Source organism: Pongo pygmaeus, chromosome 15, assembly GCF_028885625.2.
Source record: "Pongo pygmaeus isolate AG05252 chromosome 15, NHGRI_mPonPyg2-v2.0_pri, whole genome shotgun sequence".
In the NCBI taxonomy this organism is placed as follows: Eukaryota; Metazoa; Chordata; class Mammalia; order Primates; family Hominidae; genus Pongo; species Pongo pygmaeus.
Window position 1 is genome coordinate 101,931,263 of NC_072388.2, and position 19,948 is coordinate 101,951,210.

The 19,948-nt window shown below is 42.1% G+C and overlaps 1 protein-coding gene and 1 non-coding gene across 9 annotated transcripts in view; both read left to right on the forward strand.

Annotated features, from left to right (window-relative positions):
- The window catches only part of TRAF3 (TNF receptor associated factor 3), a 133,243-nt gene that overhangs the window by 67,871 nt on the left and 45,424 nt on the right, over nt 1–19,948 (forward strand). For 3 of the 8 annotated variants that reach the window (XM_054449328.2, XM_063651240.1, XM_054449330.2), the window contains one exon: nt 615–738. The exons of the other annotated variants lie outside the window; for them this stretch is intronic. The gene's annotated coding sequence lies outside the window, so the exon portion shown is untranslated. The remainder of the gene's footprint in view (nt 1–614; nt 739–19,948) is intronic. 8 annotated transcript variants of the gene reach the window in all.
- Nucleotides 18,949–19,056, forward strand: LOC129013500 (U6 spliceosomal RNA). Its single transcript, XR_008493960.1, has one exon. It is a non-coding gene; the product is annotated as a U6 spliceosomal RNA (small nuclear RNA).

Sequence of the window (19,948 nt, forward strand, 5' to 3'; positions counted from 1 at the left end):
TTCTAGAGTTCTGGCAATGCTCCATCCCTTGGTGGTAGTTGGACTGGTATTTATGTAATAACTTCATGAAACGGTATACATATGTTTCCTATGCTTTTCTATAAGTAATACCTCATCATAAAAGCAACTTTAAAATAATCAGATTTTATAGTGCACATTCCATTCAAAAAATGTGGAAAATCCCCAAACCACATGCATATACAGTAATTAATCATGTTTTATCTTAAATTTCTTCATATTATAGAAATTTACCTTTTGAAATTTCATTTTTATTTATTTGAGATGGAGTCTCGCTCTGTCGCCCAGGCTGGAGTGCAGTGGCGTGCATGATCTCGGCTCACTGCAACCTCCGCCTCCCGGGTTCAAACCCAAGTAGCTGGGATTACAGGTGTGTGCCACCACGCCCAGCTAATTTTTGTATTTTTGGTAGAGATGGGGTTTTACCATATTGGCCCGGCTGGTCTTGAACTCCTGACCTCAGGCAGTCCGCCCTCCTCGACCTCCCAAAGTGCCGGGATTACAACATGAGCCACTGTGCCTGGCCTTGAAATTTCATTTTTAAAAGCTCTAAAAATTTTCCAGGTGAGAATTGACCAACTGTTATTATTTTCTAGGTAAGGGACTCCACTACAGTAATTAAGGAAGGATAAGGTTGGCGTTGCTTTGCTCCTTTTTTTATTGAAGTCCTTCCTTCCTGATCAAGCTTCCATATATCTCCTTAAAGCATATGACACACAGGTATGCCACTAAAAAACTTAATTTGTGTAGATTTCTTTCTTCAGCTGTTACTTTTTCATCTTGCGTAAGAATCAAGTAATTAAATTGTAAAACATCCTGAACATATTCATTTTTGGCTTTCGCAATTTCATTCTTCAGCAGATGTATTTGACTTTCTATATACATGGCACTTTGTTTTGGTTTGTGTCTGACCTTACTTTTATTTTTCATTTTTTTTCAAACCAGTATTAAACTGAAAATAATAGACATCGTACCTCATGGCCCAGGAATGAGTGAATAAGTTGGAAAACCAAGAGTAGTGGCCTGCACCTCTTTGTCCAAGGCCTACTTTCCGAAATCTCTTGGCCCTACCCTTCCCTAGAAGGTTCCCCACTGCAAGGAAGGCACAGGCAGCCTGGGGGTGTGACCTGCCTCATGGAGTATTGCATTTTTTGATACAAGAACTGTTTGCTCCTTAACCGTCTTTCTCTAGGAGTTTGAAAGAAAAGAAAATACCGTGTTTCAGTCTCTAACTTGTGATTGAGTGGCTGAGGTGGGAGGATCTCTTGAGCCCAAGAGTTTGATACCAGCCTGGGCAACACAGGCTAAAAAAATAAAAATAATTAACTGGGTGTGGTGGTGTGTGCCTGTAGTCCCAGCTACTTGGGAGGCTGAAGCAGGTGGATCACTTGAGCCCAGGAGTTCCAGGCTGCAGTGAGCTAGGATCATGCCACTGCTGTCCAGGCTGGCCATAGACCAAGACCCTGTCCCTTTAAAAAATAATAATAATAAATCTTTCATATGTTAGAATGTTAAAAATAAGTATAAGAAGTTTGAAATGTTTGCATCCAAAGTGAGATTTAATACATAGCTATTTTTGATAAATAGAAAAGTGTCAAGAAAACTGCTGTTTAAATTTCATTTATAATCATGATCTCATCATAGTACCATTCAATTTTCTCCAATAGTCTCTGGTATTTTTAGTTTGTTTGAAGCAGGGTCCAAATAATTGCAATTAGCTGATATGTCTGTTAAGTCTCTTAATCAATAGAATACTTTTCCCCATCCCTTTTTTCCTTGCATTTTATTTGTTGGAAAATCCAGGCTGATTGTTCAGTAGTCAGAAGTTCCCTCATTCTGGCCTTTGCTGTTTCCACTGGACATGTTCTTCTGCCTCTGGGTGGATGTAGAGGCTCGATCGCTTTCTGGCTCAGCCTTTCAGCACAGGTACTTCAGAGGTGCATGATGCCCTCACCAGGAGGCACACATCTGCACTGATGTGAGATCCAGTGTTGTTGTTGTTGTTGTTGTTTTCTTTTTTTCCTTTTGTCTTTTTTATTTAAAAGACACGGGGTCTTGCTATGTTGCCCAGGCTGGTTTTGAACTCCTGGCCTCAAGCAATCCTCCCACCTCCGCCTCCCAAAGTATGCTGCAAGCTTAAGCCACGGCGCCTGGCAGATCTAGTGTTTTTTGAAATCTCATGTTTTATTCTAACAATTGATCGAAACATTATAATCTGCTTCTCAATATGGCCATGTTTTATGCTTTTCACGTCTTCAAATACAGTTAACACTCTAGGAAGATGAACCTTATTACACTTGCAACTTCTGCCCCTTATACAGCCCCGGGGCTCCAGCCCCATGTGGCAGGCGTGACCTAGGGGAAGCCTCCATCTGGAGAAGTGCTTTGCCTGCACTTGGTTGCATATCGAGTGGACTGAGCCCTTGGCTCCTCTCCCTGCTTCCTGTCCAGATGGCAGGACTCTGGTCCTGGGCCAAAAGAGGCACAGTATCTTTGCATATAATACGGGTTGAATGAATACTTTTTAAAAATCCTAACTCTTATGAACCAAGGGATACTGACAATGCTGGGCCCCAAATAACTATTGTTTTCTCAAAGGCTTTAAGACCATGTCTTATACTGTGATTTAATCAGGTTCTTTCCTAGCAGTCTGCCTGAGTCACTTGGTCTGTGTGTCTCTCCCTCCCTGTCCTAAGGGGGCTTTTCATATGTGACTGTGATCTACCTGTGTGTCTGGTAAGAATCCAGCCTCCTGTTACTTGCCCAGGGTGCTGACTGTGGGCGCTCTCCCGCAGTGGAACATTTGGCATCAGGTACCAGGAACAGAGTCAGTATGCTGAAATGTTTGCATGAATGTGGATTTTCAGAAAGCTTTCTTATCAGCAGGGCACACCTGTCTGTTCGTGATCTTTGCCCTTCTCCCTTTATTGGCATCACTTGGACGATACCTTTAATTGCCCTGCTGGGCTTGATGTTGAGCTGCTTTTCTCCATGTGTGTCGTGTTTTGTGCTTTCTTGCGGCAGGAGCCTCTTGCTTTGTTTATCTGATGCTTCCCTTTTTTGGTTTTCCCCGGGCTTTCCAGCTCTTGGAGCACCCTTTTGTCAGCAGATGTACTTTTGTTTCCAGTTTTTAAATTCTAATTACAGTGTAGCTCAACTAAAATCATGGAACTGGGGAACATAAAACAAATCATGAGGGTAATGGCGGCATAGAAGAAAGTGAAAGGAGTCCAGTCCACCTCTTTGCTGTACTAGGTGTAGATATGCCTCAGCTGTGAGTGAGGGCCTTCCTGAGTAGCTGACTAGAAACTAAACTTTTATGAAAGAATTTTCTTAAATAATTAGAGATGCCTTTCATTTAGTTAAAAACAAGACCTCAAAATACAGTAAATTCATGTCGAAAACTGTAGCAAACAGTAAGTAAAGTAATAGAGTAAAAATTCTGCTTAAAGAAGACTGCAGAATAAAAATTGCAGGCCGAGCATGCTGGCTCACACCTGTAATCCCAGCACTTTGGGAGGCCGAGATGGGTGAATCACTTGAGGTCAGGAGTTCGATACCAGCCTGGCCAACATGGTGAAACCCTGTCTCTACTAAAAATACAAATAGTTGGGCGTGGTGGCACGCGCCTGTAATCCCAGCTACTCAGGAGGCTGAGGCAGGAGAATCGCTTGAACCTGGGAGGCGTAGGTTGCATTGAACCAAAATTGCGCCACTGCACTCCAGTCTAGGTGACAGAGTGAGACTCCGTCTAAAAAAAAAAAAAAGTTACAGAGCTCAGAGTGCCAGATGCTGTGCTCCTGGTAGTTTCTGGTCTTGGCCCTTCCTTAGCTCCTCAAAGTGCACTGGCATAGGTGCCATTTTTTAGTCACACAATTCCTTCATTGTAATTTTCTTAGCACTGTCTTTGCTTAGTGGATCTGTTGTTGCCATTCAGCAGTACATTTCTCTCTGTGTGGAAGCAAACATCTTCTCAAACCTGATGCTCAGTGAGGATAGGCAGTAGGCTATTAAATAGGCAGTGGCCTCAGATTCCCAGCATGTATATGACTGCCATGCTAAGCAGAGGCGCAAGTGTCCAGCATCTGAGCATTGGAACCTGCAAGCTGCTCCCCCAAATCAGGATGCCAAACATTAATTGGCAAGTTACTAAAAGTTGCCTCAAATACCATCTGTAATGCATTTAACTGAATTTGCATAATTTTTCTTTATCAGCACAATAATTATTATAAATATTATAGAATTGCCATTAACTTATAATTGTCATATCTAAATTTTAGGATAAAAATAGAACTTAACTATTTTTATACCCATATATAAGCAAGTGAAGTAAAGGTATTTATGTTTAAATCAAGAAATCTAATCAAAGGTTTTCGCAATCCTTCCAAATATGCAATGTCACTTATTTCTTGCCACTTCTGATGATAGGCCTGTGTGTGGAACACACAGGGGATTCCTGCCTGTCCACAGCTCAGTGTGAACGGACCAGATATGGTCACAGATTAGAATTTACCATCACAGGGCCGGGCGCGGTGGCTCAGGCCTGTAATCCCAGCACTTTGGGAGGCCGAGGTGGGCAGATCACGAGATCAGGAGATCGAGACCATCCTGGCCAAGATGGTGAAACCCTGTCTCTACTAAAAACACAGAAAATTAGCCAGGCATGGTGGCGGGCGCCTGTCGTCCCAGCTACTCAGGAGGCTGAGGCAGGAGAATGGTGTGAACCCGGGAGGTGGAGCTTGCAGTGAGCCGAGATGGCGCCACTGCACTCCAGCCTGGGCGACAGAGGAGGACTCTGTCTCAAAAAAAAAGAAACTATCATCACAGGTCTCCTGGGTGGTTCATGTAAGAGGCTGAGGCAGGAGGATTGCTTGAGCCCAGGAGTTTGAGACCAGCCTGGGCCACATTGGCGAGACCAGCCTGGGCCACATTGGTGAGACCTACCTGGGCAACATGGCGAGACCCTGTCTCTACAAAAAATAGAAAAGTTAGGGGGGTGTGGTGGTGCATGCCTGTAGTCCCAGCTAGTTGGGAGGCTGAGGCAGGAGGATCGCTTCAGCCTGGGAGTTCAAGGCTGCAGTGAGCCATGTTCGCACCACTGCACTCCAGCCTGGGTGACAGCAAGAAAAGAAAGAAAATAAAAGAAATAACCTCAAAAGAAAAAAAAGAAAAGAAATTACCTCAAAAGAAAATAAATTACCCTTACAGACATTTTATTTTTATTTTGTTTTTTTTTACAGACAAGGTCTCTCTATTGCTCAGGCTAGACTCAACCTCCTGGGCTCAAGTGATCCTCCTGCCTCAGCCTTCTGAGCAGGCACTACAGGCACACGCCGCCGTGCCCGACAACCACCACAGATAATTTAGAAAAAATTAGCCTTTTAGTTTTAGGAGCTTTCTTTTACAGTGGTATTTAGTTTGGGGCCTTTTAACTTGGTCTTTGCTTTTGGAGCTGTACTTGTAGGTGGTGTTGTTCCAGCATGGGAACGAGACATGACCGACTCCAGTGCGGCCTGCTTGCTGTCTTCACCATCAGTCAGTGTGGTCCGTGTGTGAGGTTGCAGTTGTCCTCTTGGCCACTTATTTCTCCTTAATTCTCTGCGTGTAATTTAAAACATTATCCCCTGAAACTTAGTTTTTCATTGACTTCTAATATCTTTACTCCTCCTTACTTTTAATTTCCCTATTGAGATACTTAGGATTACATGAAATTCTTTGGATCTACATATGGACAAACAGAATTGTGTCACATAAGGTTCAATGTGCTAGCTGTTTAAAAAAATTAAAAACAGTTTTTTTTGTTTTTTTTTTAGAGACAGAATCTTGCCCTGTCACCCAGGCTGGAGTGCAGTGGCGCGATCGTAGCTCCCTGTAACCTTGAGCTCCTGGGCTCAAGCAGTTCTCCCGCCTCAGCCTCTTGAGTAGCTAGGACTCACAGGCATGTGTCACCATGCCTGGCTAATTTTTATTTTATTTTTATTTTTTATTTTTATTATTATTTTTTTGAGACAGAGTCTCACTCTGTCGTCCAGGCTGGAGTGCAGCGGCACAATCTTGGCTTACTGCAACCTCCACCTCCCGGGTTCAAACGATTCTCATATTCTCCTGCCTCAGCCTCCTGAGTAGCTGGGACTGCAGGCACACACCACCACGTCCGGCTAATTTTTGTATTTTTAGTAGAGACAGGGTTTTGCCATGTTGGCCAGGCTGGTCTTGAACTCCTGACCTCAGACGATCCTCCTGCCTCGCCTCCTAAAGTGCTGGGATTACAGGTGTGAGCCATTGTACCTGGCGTTTATTTTTTTTAGAGGCTGACTGAGTTTTGCTATGTTGCCAAGGCTGATCTCAAACTCCTGGTGCTTCAAGCAGTCCTCTTGCTTTGACCTTCCAAAGTGCTGGGATTACAGGTGTGAACTACCGCGTCCTGCCTGCTAGCCATTTTTTTATGTTCGTGGTGGTGGTAAGGAGTGGCTACCATGCTGTGCGGGATTCAGGAATCTGGATGTTGCCCCCACCACCGTTTTTTACCCCACGAAAAAATTTTAAACACTTTCTAATTGAGATAAAATTTACAAAACAAAATTCACCATTTAAACCACTTAAAGTGTACAATTCAGTGGTTTCGTGTATATTCAGAATGTTATGGCCGGGCGTGGTGGCTCATGCCTGTAATCCCAGCACTTTAGGAGGCCAAGGCGGGCGGATCACCTGAGGTCAAGAGTTCGAGACCAGCCTTGTCAACATGGTGAAACCCCATCTCTACTAAAAATACAGAAAAATTAGCTGGGCATGGTGGCACACGCCTGTAACCCCAGGCACTTGGGAGGCTGAGGCAGCAGAATTGCTTGGGCCCGGGAGGCGGAGGTTGCAGTGAGCCGAGATTGTGCCACTGCACTCTAGCCTGGGCGACAGAGGCAAGACTCCGTCTAAAAAAAAAAAAAAAAAAAAAGAATGTTATGCAACCATCACTACTATCTAGTTTCAGAATATTTCATCACCCCAAAAAGAAACCCCATACCACTAAGCAGGCACTCTCCATTCTTCGCTTGCCCAAGCCTCTGGCAACCACTAATCTACTTTCTGTATCTATGAATTTGCCTATTCAGGACATGTCATGTAATAGGAATCATACAGTATGTGGCCTTTTGTTTCTGACTTCTATAACTTACATAATGTTTTCAGGGTCCATCCATGTTGTAGCATATATAGTACCTCATTTTTTTTTTATGCCTGAGTAAGAGTTCATCATATGGATAGACCACATTTTGTTTATCCATTTACCAGTTGACCATTTGGGCTGTTTCTGCTTTTTTTTTCGATATTATGAATAGTGGTGCTGTGAACGTTTGTGAACAAGTTTTTGTGTGAATGTACTGGTTCTCTTGGTATATACATGGAAATAGAATTGTTGGGTCATACGATAATTCTGTGTTTAACTTTTGGAGGAACTGCCAGATTGTTTCCACAAGGGCTGCACCATTTTACATTCCTGTCAACAATATGTGAAGATTCCCATTTCTCCATATCCTTGTCAACACTTGTGATTTTCTGTTTTTAAAATTTTAGCCATCCAGGTGACTAAGTGGTTATAGTAGGTTTTGGTTTTGAGACAGAGTCTTACTTTTGCGTCGCCTAGGCTGCAGTGCAGTAGTGCAAACATGGCTCACTGCAGCCTCAACCTCCTGGGCTCAAGTGATTCCCACCTCAGCCCCCCAAATAGCTGGGACTACAGGTGTGCGCCACCACGCCCAGCTATTTTTTGTAGAGATGGGGTTTTTTACTGTGTTGCCCAGGCATGTCTTGAACTACTGGCTTCAAGTGATCTGCCCACCTCAGCCTTCCAAAGTGCTGGGATTATAGGTGTGAGCCGCTGCACCTGGCTGTTTTTTTTTTTTTTTAACAGTGTTTTAAAATAAATTGTGGTGAGATACACATAACATTAGCCATTTAAAAGTGAATGATTCAGTGGCATTTTGTACATTCACAGTGTTCTGCACCATGATCTCTATCTGGTTCCAACACATTTTTTTTCATTACCAAAAGGAAACCCCATACCCATAAGCAGTGAGTCCCCATTATCCCTCCTTTCAACCACTGGTAACTACCAGTCTGCTTTCTGTCTTGTGGATTTCCGTATTCTGTATGTTTCATGTAAATGAAATCATGTAGTGTGTGCCCTTTGCGTCTGACTTACTCACTTAGCATGTTTTCAGGGTTCATCTATGTTGTAGCATGAATCAGAACTTGATTCCTTTTTAAGGCTGAATGGTATTCACTGTCTGGATAGATTACATTTTGTTTATTCATGTATTGATGGACATTTTGATGGTTTCTACCTTTTTGGTTATTGTGAAGAGTACTGCTGTGAACATGTATATACATGTGTTTCTTTGAGTATCTTTTTTCAGTTCTTTTGAGCATGTACCTAAGAGTGGAATTGCTGGGTCATATGGTAAAATGTTTGAACTTTTTGAGGAACTGCCAGCCTCTTTTCCTTAGTGGCTGAACCGTTTTGTGTTTCCACCAGCAGTGTATGAGGGTTTCAGTTTTTCCACATCCTCACTAACACTTGTTATTTTCCTTTTTTAAAAAAATTATAGGCCAGGCGCAGTGGCTCACACCTGTAATCCCAGCACTTTGGGAGGCCGAGGCAGGCAGATCACCTGAGCTCAGGAGTTTGAGACCACCCTGGGCAACATGGTGAAACCCTGTCTCTACTAAAATACAAAAAATTAGCCAGGCATGGTGGCACCAGCCTTAGTCCCAGCTACTAGGGAGGCTGAGGCACGAGAATCACTTGAGCCTGAGAGGCGGAGGTTGCAGTGAGCCGAGATCATGCCACCACCCTCCAGCTTGGGCTACAGAATGAGACTTTATCTAAAAAAAAAAAAAAAGGCCAGGTACGTTGGCTCATGCCTGTGATTCCAACATTTTGGGAGGCCAAGGTGGGAGGATCACTTGAGCCCAGGAGTTTGAGAACAACCTGGGCAATATAGTGACACCCCATCTCTACAGAAAATAAAATAACTAGCTGGGCGTGATTGTGCACACCTCTATTCCCAGGTATTCGGGAGGCTGAGTTGGGAGGATTGCCTGAGCCCAGGAGTTCAAGGCTGCAGCAAGTCACGTTCACACCACTGCACTCCATCCAGCCTGGGCGACAGACTAAAACTCTGTCTCAAAAAAAAGAAAAAAAAAATTACAGCCATCCTAGTGGGTGTGAAGTGGTAACTCACTGTGGTTTTGATTTGTATTTTCTTTTTTAAGTGAAAGCAAGTTTATTAAGAAAGCAAAGGAATAAAGAATGGCTATTCTGTAGGCAGAGCCCATTGCCACTCAGCTTCTTACACTTATTGTTACTTCTTGATTGTATGCTAAACAAGGGGTGGATTATTCATGAGTTTTATGGGAAAGGGGTGGGCAATATCTGGAACTGAGGGTTTCTCCCCTTTGTAGACCATACAGGGCAACTTCCTGACGTTGCCATGGTATCTGGAAACTGTCATGGTGCTGGTGGAAGTGTCTTTTAGCATGCTGATGCATTATAATTAGAGTAAAATGAACAGTAAGGACAACCAGAGGTCACTTTCATCACCATCTTGGTTTTGGTCAGCTTCTTTACTGCAGCCTGTTTTATCATCAAGGTCTTTATGACCTGTATCTTCTGCTGACCTTCTGTCTCATCCTGTGACTTAGAATGCCTAACCTCCTGGGACTGTAGCCCGGTAGGTCTCAGCCTTATTTTACTCACCCCCTATTCAAGATGGAGTTTCTCTGGTTCAGACACCCCTCACGTGTTTCTCCCCTCCCTTTTACAGGGGAACCCTTAATCCTAAGAGTCGTAGAGGGACAAAGATCCATCTTCTGTAACTTCTTCAGGCTGAATGAGGCGATGATATTCCTGCCTAACTATGAGGGTCTTTTGTATTCAGGGTAGAGAAGAGAAGAGCTCAGTCAGAAAGCATCAGTATGGTGAGGGCCATTCATAGCTCTGAGTTCCAACAGAAGGTGGTATCTGGAAGATTAATAAGCATTCAGTTTAAGAAAACATTCAGTAAACTTATCCTGCATACCTACACAAAGAGTACAACAGCAATATATTCCACAACAGTAAAGTAGAATAACTAAAATTATCCTGAGTAAACTAAACAAGAAGGCTTTCCATGAACTGGGCAGTTGTTGAAACCAAGCTGATACATGGGGTCGCTACCTGATTCCAGTATGTGCCCATAATTAGAATATTGAACCAGATTTTTACATTACCCATCTCTCTTGTTTCTTGTGAGCAGCAGCCAGAGATCACTCGTTGGTTCACAGGAGTAAGCAGGGTTAGCCTAAGTTGCAGAAAAAAACTTAAAAACAACTGATGAGACTAGAATCTGGTAACAGGTATACCAAGTTCCTGAAACAAAATTTATTTTATCTCTCCAGTCTCCCATTTTTACTGAAGACAAATTACGGTACAACTGATTTGCTGTATTATACTTGGCCTGATTATTTGTATAAAGTGCAGCAAAAACAGTTATTTTTCACATAGGGTTTTTAAAAATTGACTTTGATGGAACTTCATTCCATAAAAGGAAGCTTAGATAAGACTTTTTTTAAAGCCAAGCCCAGCCGTGGGTTTGTACCCTCAAATAACCTGTGAGTTGGGAAATTCCTCTCCTCTTGAGGTCCCAAGATGACGTGGGGCTCCTGGGCCTGTCAGAAAGTAACATTCTTTACTTACCATAGGTCAGGAACCCTGCACAGGAACTCTGTAGACAAGGTATGAGGCCAGTTTTCCCAAGGAGCTTTTATTGGCTCCATAAGTCAAGTTTGAGTCCTTAAAGGAAAGCACACCATTCCCATCAAAGTATTGGTAAAATAACCAGTTTCTCTAATTGTGTCCTGTTGCAAAAGAAAACAGATTCTTATTGCACTTGTGCAAATAACTATATTGCCGTAAGTTAATACTCACAAATAGTTTCCAAATTCGGAGAAAGCAGGTAGAGAAAAACAAATATGCTCCAAATTTTGTTCACAGGAGTGTACTTTACTCAGTTGTCAAAAGCTGTAAGTAGCTGAAAGATTTTCTTGGCTCTGAAAGACAAAAATGATCAGCAACGTTTTAAGCAAAAAGTCAGAAAAGACTACTTCAGTCTTTTGTTCAGTCCATGCAGTTAACTCCTGTTCTACTTGATATTCATGATCATTTCAGCTCTCTCCATGACAGTCCTGAAAGAACCTCTATTCTTTTTTTTTTTTTTTTTTTTTTTTGAGACAGTCTCACTCTGTTGCCCAGGCTGGCATGCAATGGCTTGATCTTGGCTCACTGTAACCTCTGCCTCCCAGGTTTAAGCGATTCTCCTGCCTCAGCCTCATGAGTAGCTGGGATTACAGGTACACACCACCATGCCTAGCTAATTTTTGTATTTTTTAGTAGAGACAGGGTTTCACCACATTGGTCATGCTGGTCTTGAACTCCCAACCTCAGGTGATCCACCCACCTCGGCCTCCCAAAGTGCTGGGATTACAGGCATTAGCCACTGCACCCGGCCTAAGAACCTCTATTCTAATGTCACAATCTCCAAAGTTATTAGAAACCTGCATCCAAGAGCACCTGTTGAAGTCCTATAGCTGACTATAAACCACCTTTTGAAGAGGGTCAACACAGCAGTTGTCTGTTGATGACAAAAAGTCTTAAGGCAGCCACTATTAAAGGCACAATTGACTAGGAATTTTGATTACTTTTGTGGCATACGATTTTACATAATAATTGTAATTATTAATAACATATGCTAAGTCATATCAGAATTCTAGGAGTTTCCCATTACTTTGGGAGACATACCAATAACATATTTATATAAATACAGGTCAAAGAAAGCCAAACACCATTTCATATTTGACAATGCTTCCTGTATGATTTTTATACCAAATAAGCCAAATTTCACCATTGCATTAGTGTACTATTAATGTTAAACCCAATTCTTAATAAAACATTATAGACAAATCTACCCAATTTTAATGTCAGACCAGAAGGTAAGATTCTTATAAACCTTTTATAACCCTTTACAAATTTTTGTTAAAGAGCAGATCAGTGCTCTAAGAAAACCCTGTTGTGCTTTTATTCCAGTGTTCAGTTTACAGAACTGTATCATACCCCTTTAACTTCAGCCAGTATGTTCACACACAGAATTTCTTTTACAAGATTAATTTTTCACAAAATTTCCACAACTTTTGCAAACCTTCAGCTTTATCCTAACTTAAAACAATCCCTTAACCCTTTAATTTAAGCCAAAAAAAAAAAAAATCCACATTCACATTCACATGTTTTCTTCTCTTTTACCAAAAACACATTTCACTTTCCCTACACACTTTGCATGTAAAACTGTTTTTCCAGTAGTCTCAAGTACATGTTACACTGTTACCTCTTAGCAGTGTTTATTTTTAGTGAAAAACTTGGTAAGCAATTTTAATTATGTACTAGGTATGGAGCCTAGGACACGAGGCAGAAGTGCAGATAAGTTCTGACTCTTTCTAGCATAGCTAGGAGGCATTGCTAACTCCACATGTTCCCAGGCCTTACCTAGAATCTAATGGCTGTAGGTAAGTTTAACAGTATTCAAAAGTCAAAGAGGCAGTTTATAAACTTAAAGCATTTAGCAAACCTAAAATTTGACCTGCCTGATTTAGACCGAATGTCTTTATTTTACCAATAATCTTTAAAATTTTCTTTACTTCCCACAGCTTAAGTCACATGAATTAAAAGGCATTACACTTTTTATTTTTCTGACAAAATATTTGATTTAAACACTTATTTTTAAGCCAATTAATCAAAGCCTTTTATATCATACACACAACACATATAAATACACAGAAGAAAATGTAGTAGTTGTAAGGTTTTTCATTTGCCAGTTTCTTAATTGGATTAGTGGCTTTATGGTGGAGCCATGGAGGAACAGGGCGAGGAAAGCATGCAGTTTCTATGGCCTAATAAGCAGGCACAATTGGAAGGCAAGACAGAGCCCCAAAACTTGAGGGTCCCATTTTTCTATTGGATCCTGGATCCCCCAAAGAGAAACGCTACAGAACACGACAGTGCAATGATTTTACCACGTATTTCATTGCCAAGCAACCCAGAGCCAATCAGCCCTTTCTGAGATCAGCCCATCCCCCATGGGAGTCTTATCTCTCAGTGGGGAAGGGTGAGGACATCCCCATACCTTCCAGGTGGCCAAGAGCATGCTTTTGATCCAGACACACAAAGATCCAGGTATCCCCCCCAATGCCATTTAGCCATCCCCAAAAGTATTAAATGTATTTCCTACCTAGTTATATTACACACCAAAGCTCTCTCATAATGTGAAGTAATTTCTGATACCCCCAAAGTAAAAAACAGATAATGCAGTGCAAAACAGAACGGAGCCATAGATTTTGAGAGGGATCTATCCACTTTCAATAATTCTTGGGGTTCCATGAGGAAAATAGAGGTTTTTCCCAAAACAGGGTATGTGGTGCCTCCTTTGTTTTTCCTAAGAAGTCCCAGGCTGTTAGAGCTTGAATATCCACTTTTAATTAAGCTGACTTTTAACCATAGCACTCTTTAAAAAGTCCTTTTAAATATCTTATTACCCAACTTCAGCCACGCCAAACCGCCAATATTCCTGGCTTTTTAACTTTTCCAAATGTAACCTCCCAGGTGCTCAGAGAAAGGAAAATTTAAGACAGTTCGTGAAAGGGAGGAGAATCAACAAATGGCAAAGGTCACCCAAATGCCAACCAGAAAGTGCTCATTTTCTAGGCTAAACATTGAACCTGAACTCAGGCCACCATTGTGAAAAGACAAAGCCTTAACTGCTAAGCTACAGCATTGGGCAGTTTCCATTGCTTTTCCCAGAAGGAGCCCAGAGCAGTAAATTTTGAGCTTGCAAAGGCTTTTAACTGCTCAAGATAATTTGTAGAGCTAACTACTACCCCAAAATCCCTGTTGCCTGGAAGGCAGAGACAAAGAGAAAGTACTGCCATGTGATTACAAGATCAAGCTCTCAGGGACATTTCTCAACATGTGGTCTCTGGGCAAGATGGTGGCCCTGAATAACAGAAAAGATAGGAAAGGGAAAGGAAAGAAAGGGAGAAAAGCATTGCCTGCAGCAGGCTGGGGAATGCGAGAAGCTCAGGGAGGCCAGAGAAATACCCGCCCATTGCAGCTGACACTGAATCAGAAGTTCAGGTGGCTGCTTTTTGGGAGCGTAGGGATCTTTCCCAGCATTCCTGTCAGCTCTTTTCCCCTTTTGGGGAGGAAAAAGCTCCCCATGTCCCATAACCTTGGACATGTCTAGTTCTGTCACCCACAGCTGTCAGCAAAGAGTGCAAGGCAGATTAATCCAAAGAGAATAGCAGTTAACATCCTATAGTGCCAAACCGGTTCTTAGTCAAGAGGGACTCCACTGAGAGGGGCCTCCAACCCCCTAAATTTTAGGAAGGACTCTAACTTTCCTAAGTTGGACATCAAACCCAAGTTCAGTCAAAAGCGTGCTTGCCTTTTATTAACAGGCGCCTTTATCCCTCTCTTAGGAGAGACTCTAACTCCCCTAAGTTGGGCCTCTAACCCAATCCCATCCTTTACCCAGGTAAATGCATCCCACTTACCCAAGGTCAGCCAATGAGTGCTGAAGTCTATTTCCTTTGGGTTGGGAGTCTCCTCGGTATCATCCCTTTGGGGCTTGCCAGGAAGATGTTACCAAAAAGGGGTCCCAATCCAGACCCCAAGAGAGGGTTATTGAATCTCGTGCAAGAAAGAATTCAGGGTGAGTCTATAAAGTGAAAGCAAGTTTATTATAGAAGTAAATAAAAAAGTGGCTATTCCATAGGCAGAGCAGCTGATTTGTATTTTCTTAATGATATTGATATTGAACATCTTTTTATGAGCTTGTTGGATATTTCTGTATCTTCCTTGGAGAAACGTTTATATAGATCCTTTTGCTTATTTTAAAATTGGGTTGTCTTTTTGTGGTTGAGTTATAAGTGCTTTATATATATTCTGGATGCTAGACCCTTATTAGATATGTGATTTGCAAGTATTTCCTCCTATTCTGTTGTCTTTTCACTTTATTGATAATCTCATTTGGTGCTCAAAAGTTTTTCATTTTGATGAAGTTCAGTTTATCTAGTTTTTTATTTTGTTGCTTATACTTTTGTTGTTGTATCTAAGAATCCATTGCCAAATTCAGGGTCATTAAAGATTTACCTCCTGTGTTTTCTTCTAAGAGCTTTCTAATATATTTTTTGGGGATCTCATTCATTTTTGAAAGTTTACTGGATATAGAATTCTTGGCTGAAAAATAGCCAGACATGATGGCACTGGCCTGTAGTCCCAGCTCCCAGAGATACTGAGGCAGGTGGATTGCTTGAGCCCAGGAGTTGGAGGCTGCAGTGAGCTATGATTGCACCACTGCACTCCAGCCTGGGTGACAGAGTAAGATCCCTTCTCCAAAAAAAAAAAAAAAAAAAAAAAAAAAAAAAAATTATTGGTTGACAGATTTTTTTCTTTCCACCCTTTAATTTGTCACCTTTTGGCCTCCATGGCTTTAGATGAGAAATCAGTTGTTAATCTTACTGAGAAATCCTTGTACTTCGTCACTTCTCTCTTGCTGCTTTCTACAGTTTGGCTACAGTGTGTCTGGGTGTGGCTCTTTGAATGTATCCCACTTGGAGTTTGTCGAGCTTCCTGGTTATGCAGATTAATGTTTCTCATTAAATACAGGATTTTTTTTACCATTATTTCTTCAAACTTTTTTTTGTCTTTTTTTCTCTCTGTCTTTCTAAGACTCTATAATATGTATGTTGGTACAATTGATGGTGTCCCACAAGTCTCTGAGGCTGTTTATTTTCTTCATTATTTTTTCTTCTGTTCCTTACACTGTGTAATCTCAATTATCCTATCTTTAAGTTCTCTGATTCTTACTGCTCTCTGTTTATTTCTGCTGTTGAGTCCCTGCAGTGAATTTTTCATTTCAGTTTTTGTGCTTTTCAACTCCAGAATTTGTTTGGTTCTTTTTTTAAAATTTTTTTTCTTTATCAATATTCTCTATTCAGTGAGACATTGTTCTTATGGATCTTGTAGATTTTTTAACATGGTTTTCTTTAGTTCTTTGAACATATTCAAAATAGCATATTTAAAGTCTTCATCCATAAGTCTAATGGCTAGGCTTCCTCTTGAACAATTTCTATTACTTGCCTTTTTTCTGCATGTGAACCATACTTTCTTGTTTCGTTGCATGCCTTGTGATATTTTGTTGAAAACTGGAAGTTTTGAATTTTTACCATGGCAACTCTGGAAATGAGATTCTTCCTTCTCCCCCGGGGTTTACTGACTGCTTGTTACAGTCATTGTTTGTATAGTTACTTTTCTGAGCTAATTTTATATAGTATATATTCTTTATCATGTGTGGCCACTGAGTTCTCTGTTCCATTAATATAGTGGTCAGCTTGTGATTAGACAGAGATTTAAGCGCCTAGAACAAAAAATGTCTCCCAGTCTTTTGAGATGAGGTCTGTGTGTATGTTGGAGCACAACTTCAACACTCAGCCAGGCATTTGACGGTGATCCCTTAGCATTCACTGCCTGCTTGCACAGATCCTGAAGGTCAGCCAGAGGTGAAAGCCTAGGGCCTTTTCAGGTCTTTCCTGAACATGTACACAGCCCTGGGCATTTGTGAAGCCTTCTGGATTTCCAAGAATGTGTCAGAGCTTTTCAAACCCTTATTTGCCAAAACATCTTACTCCTCAGCTTTTCTTCCCAAGCTTTTGGTTAAATCTATTGTTTGCCTCAACTGTTATCCAGTGCTTCAGGCAGCAGCAAATATGTTTGCCTGTAAATGTTTCCAATAACCTTTTCCCCTCTTTCCCTAGTAGATGCCTCAGCACTGGGAGGTAAAGTCAAGCCCTTTGAGCCAATCTTCCAGGGACTCAGTAGACAGGTCAAAATAAACTGCAGTTCTTTGCCGATGAGGCCCATTCTGCTCCCTCTGGGACCAGTGCATGCAGTGGAGTGGCAGCCTCTTGTCTTCTAGGCCACTGCTGCAGCCAGGATGGGACCAGAGAAGGTTAAAATGCCATGGAACTCACGGTTCTTGCTGAGATTCAGCTGGTTTTTCTTGATTAAGCATTCTTCTGATTGCTGCAAGTTTTTAATTAGTTTCCAAAGTTTTAAAATAGTAGATTCTGACAGTTTTTGCCTTTTTTTTTTTTTTTGAGATGGATTCTCATGCTCTTGCCCAGGCTGGACTGCAGTGGCGCCATCTCGGCTCACTGCAAGCTCTGCCTCCCAGGTTCACGCCGTTCTCCTGCCTCAGCCTCCCTAGTAGCTGGGACTGCAGGCACCCGCCACCACGCCCGGCTAATTTTTTGTATTTTTAGTAGAGATGGGGTTTCACCGTGTTAGCCAGGATGGTCTCGATCTCCTAACCTCGTGATTCGCCTGCCTTGGCCTCCCAAAGTGCTGGGATTACAGGTGTGAGCCACCGCGCCTGGCCTAGTTTTTGCCAGTTTTTAAAATGTGTGTATTGAAGGATGGACTTTGAGTTCCTTACTCAGCCATTTTTGTGGACATGACTTACTAGTCATAATTTAAATTGAATATTTTAGGACATAATTTAAATTTTTAAATTATGATCAGTTTCGAGTTTGCCAAATTTATGTACACCTTACTTGGTTACACAAGAGAGTTAAGATGGCTTACAAGGATAAACAGCATAAGAGATGCAATAAATTATCATTGTCGGTATCTGTTGGGTTGAGGGCATGTTAGTAAAAGCTGCCCTCCCTGCTGTTAAGAACTTGATCCTACAGACAGAAATGTTTCCTTGGCACCCTTGAGGTTCTTGCCCCTCTCTGTTACGTCAGTGGTGGGGAACCTGGGGCAGATTCGCCTCGGTGGCTTCTCCTGCGTGACTGCGTTGGGCTGAGGGAGATATGCCAGGTTAGTGCCCAGCAGTAGGGATGGTTGTTACTGTCTGCCTCCGAGTTGATTGTGAGAAATGTGTCTCCAGTGTTGGTTTTCCTAAATCTAAAACTCTCCTTTGCTCAGCACAGGACAGGTAGGTGTTTACATCCTATTTGAGGACTTAAGACATCATGTCTATTGTCCTAGTTGCTTCAGGAGGTGATCAGGGGATTCTTACACTTCAGATCAGAAGTGACTGCTCTTGGTGGCTGTTGATCACTGGGAGAGTCAAGAGTCATCAGGTAAACCTGAGACTTGTCCATCCACTGGTTCTGGTGCCTGTTGAGGTGTCTGTCTCCTGCTTTCCCAGGAGCCAGTTCAGTCCTGTGGCCACCTTATTGATATAGCAGGTCACGGGGCTGCCGGCTGGGCTCTGCTCAGGGTTCATGTCATTTCTTTCTTCAGCTTTTGTTTAGAAAGCATATTTTCCTTGAGCAATGTCTGTCAATTTGACATAGTGGCTCATTTACTAGTCTTACTTGAGAACACCTCCTTTTGACATTGCTTCTGTGATTGAATTAGAGCTGCTTTGTGTGTTTATATATTGGATTGTCCCTTTTTCATCAGCATCACTCACAGGTTAATCTGAATTTTTTTTTTTTTTTTGAGTTGGAGTCTCACTGTGTCACCCAGGCTGGAGTGCAGTGGCACGATCTTGGGTCACTGAAACCTCCACCTCCCAGGTTCAAGCGATTCTCCTGCCTCAGCCTCCTGAGTAGCTGGGACTACAGGCATGCGCCACCGTGCCCGACTAATTTTTGTATTTTAGTAGAGACAGGGTTTCACCATGTTGGCCAGGGCTGGTCTTGAACTCCTCACCTCACGTGATTTAGCCGCCTCAGCCTCCCAAAGTGCTGGGATTACAGGCGTGAGCCACTGCAACCGGCCTAATAAAATTAAGATTTCTCTTCATTAAAAGACACCATAAATAAAGTCAAGCCATAGTGCTCGCTTTGGCAGCACGTATACTAAAATTGGAGCAATACAAAGAAGATTAGCATGGCCCCTGCGCAAGGATGACACGCAAATTTGTGAAGCAGTTCCATATTTTTAAAACACATGCACACATATGTTCATTGCAGCACTATTTACAATAGCAAAGACTTGGAACCAACCCAAATGCTCATCAGTGATAGACTTGATAAAGAAAATGTGGCACATATACACCATGGAATACTATGCAGCCATAAAAAAAGAATGAGTTCATGACCTTTGCAGGGACATGGATGAAGCTGGAAACCATCATTCTCAGCAAACTAACAGAGGAATAGAAAACCAAACACCACATGTTCTCACTCATAAGTGGGAGTTGAACAGTGAGAACACATGGACACAGGGAGGGGAACATCACACACTGGGGCCTGTCGGAGGGTGGGGATAGCATTAGGAGAAATACCTAATGTAGATGATGGGTTGATGGGTGCAGCAAACCACAACAGCATGTGTATACCCATATAATAAGTCTGCATGTACTGCACATGTATCCTAGAACTTAAAGTATAATAATTAAAAAAAAAAATCAAGCTATAAATTGGGAAAAGACATCTGTAATACATAAAACTAACAAAGGATTAGTTGTTAACATATTAAATAGATGGGGAATCTCCCCAAATCAATATTACGAGAGACAATAGCCCAATTAAAAAAATGACACCACCAGGCGCAGTGGTTCATGCCTGTAATCCCAGCACTTTGGGAGGCTGAGGTAGAAGGATCACTTGAGGCCAGGAGTTTTGAGAGCAGGCTGGGCAACATAGCGAGACCCCCAGCTCCTGAAAAAATAAAAAAACAGCTGGGCATGGTGGCATGTGCCTATAATCCTAGCTACTCTGGAGGCTGAGGTGGGAGGATTGCTTGAGCCCAGGGGGTCGAGGGTGCAGTGAGCCGTGATGGCACCACTATACTCCAGTCTGGGCAACAGAACGAGACTCCATCTCTTGAAAA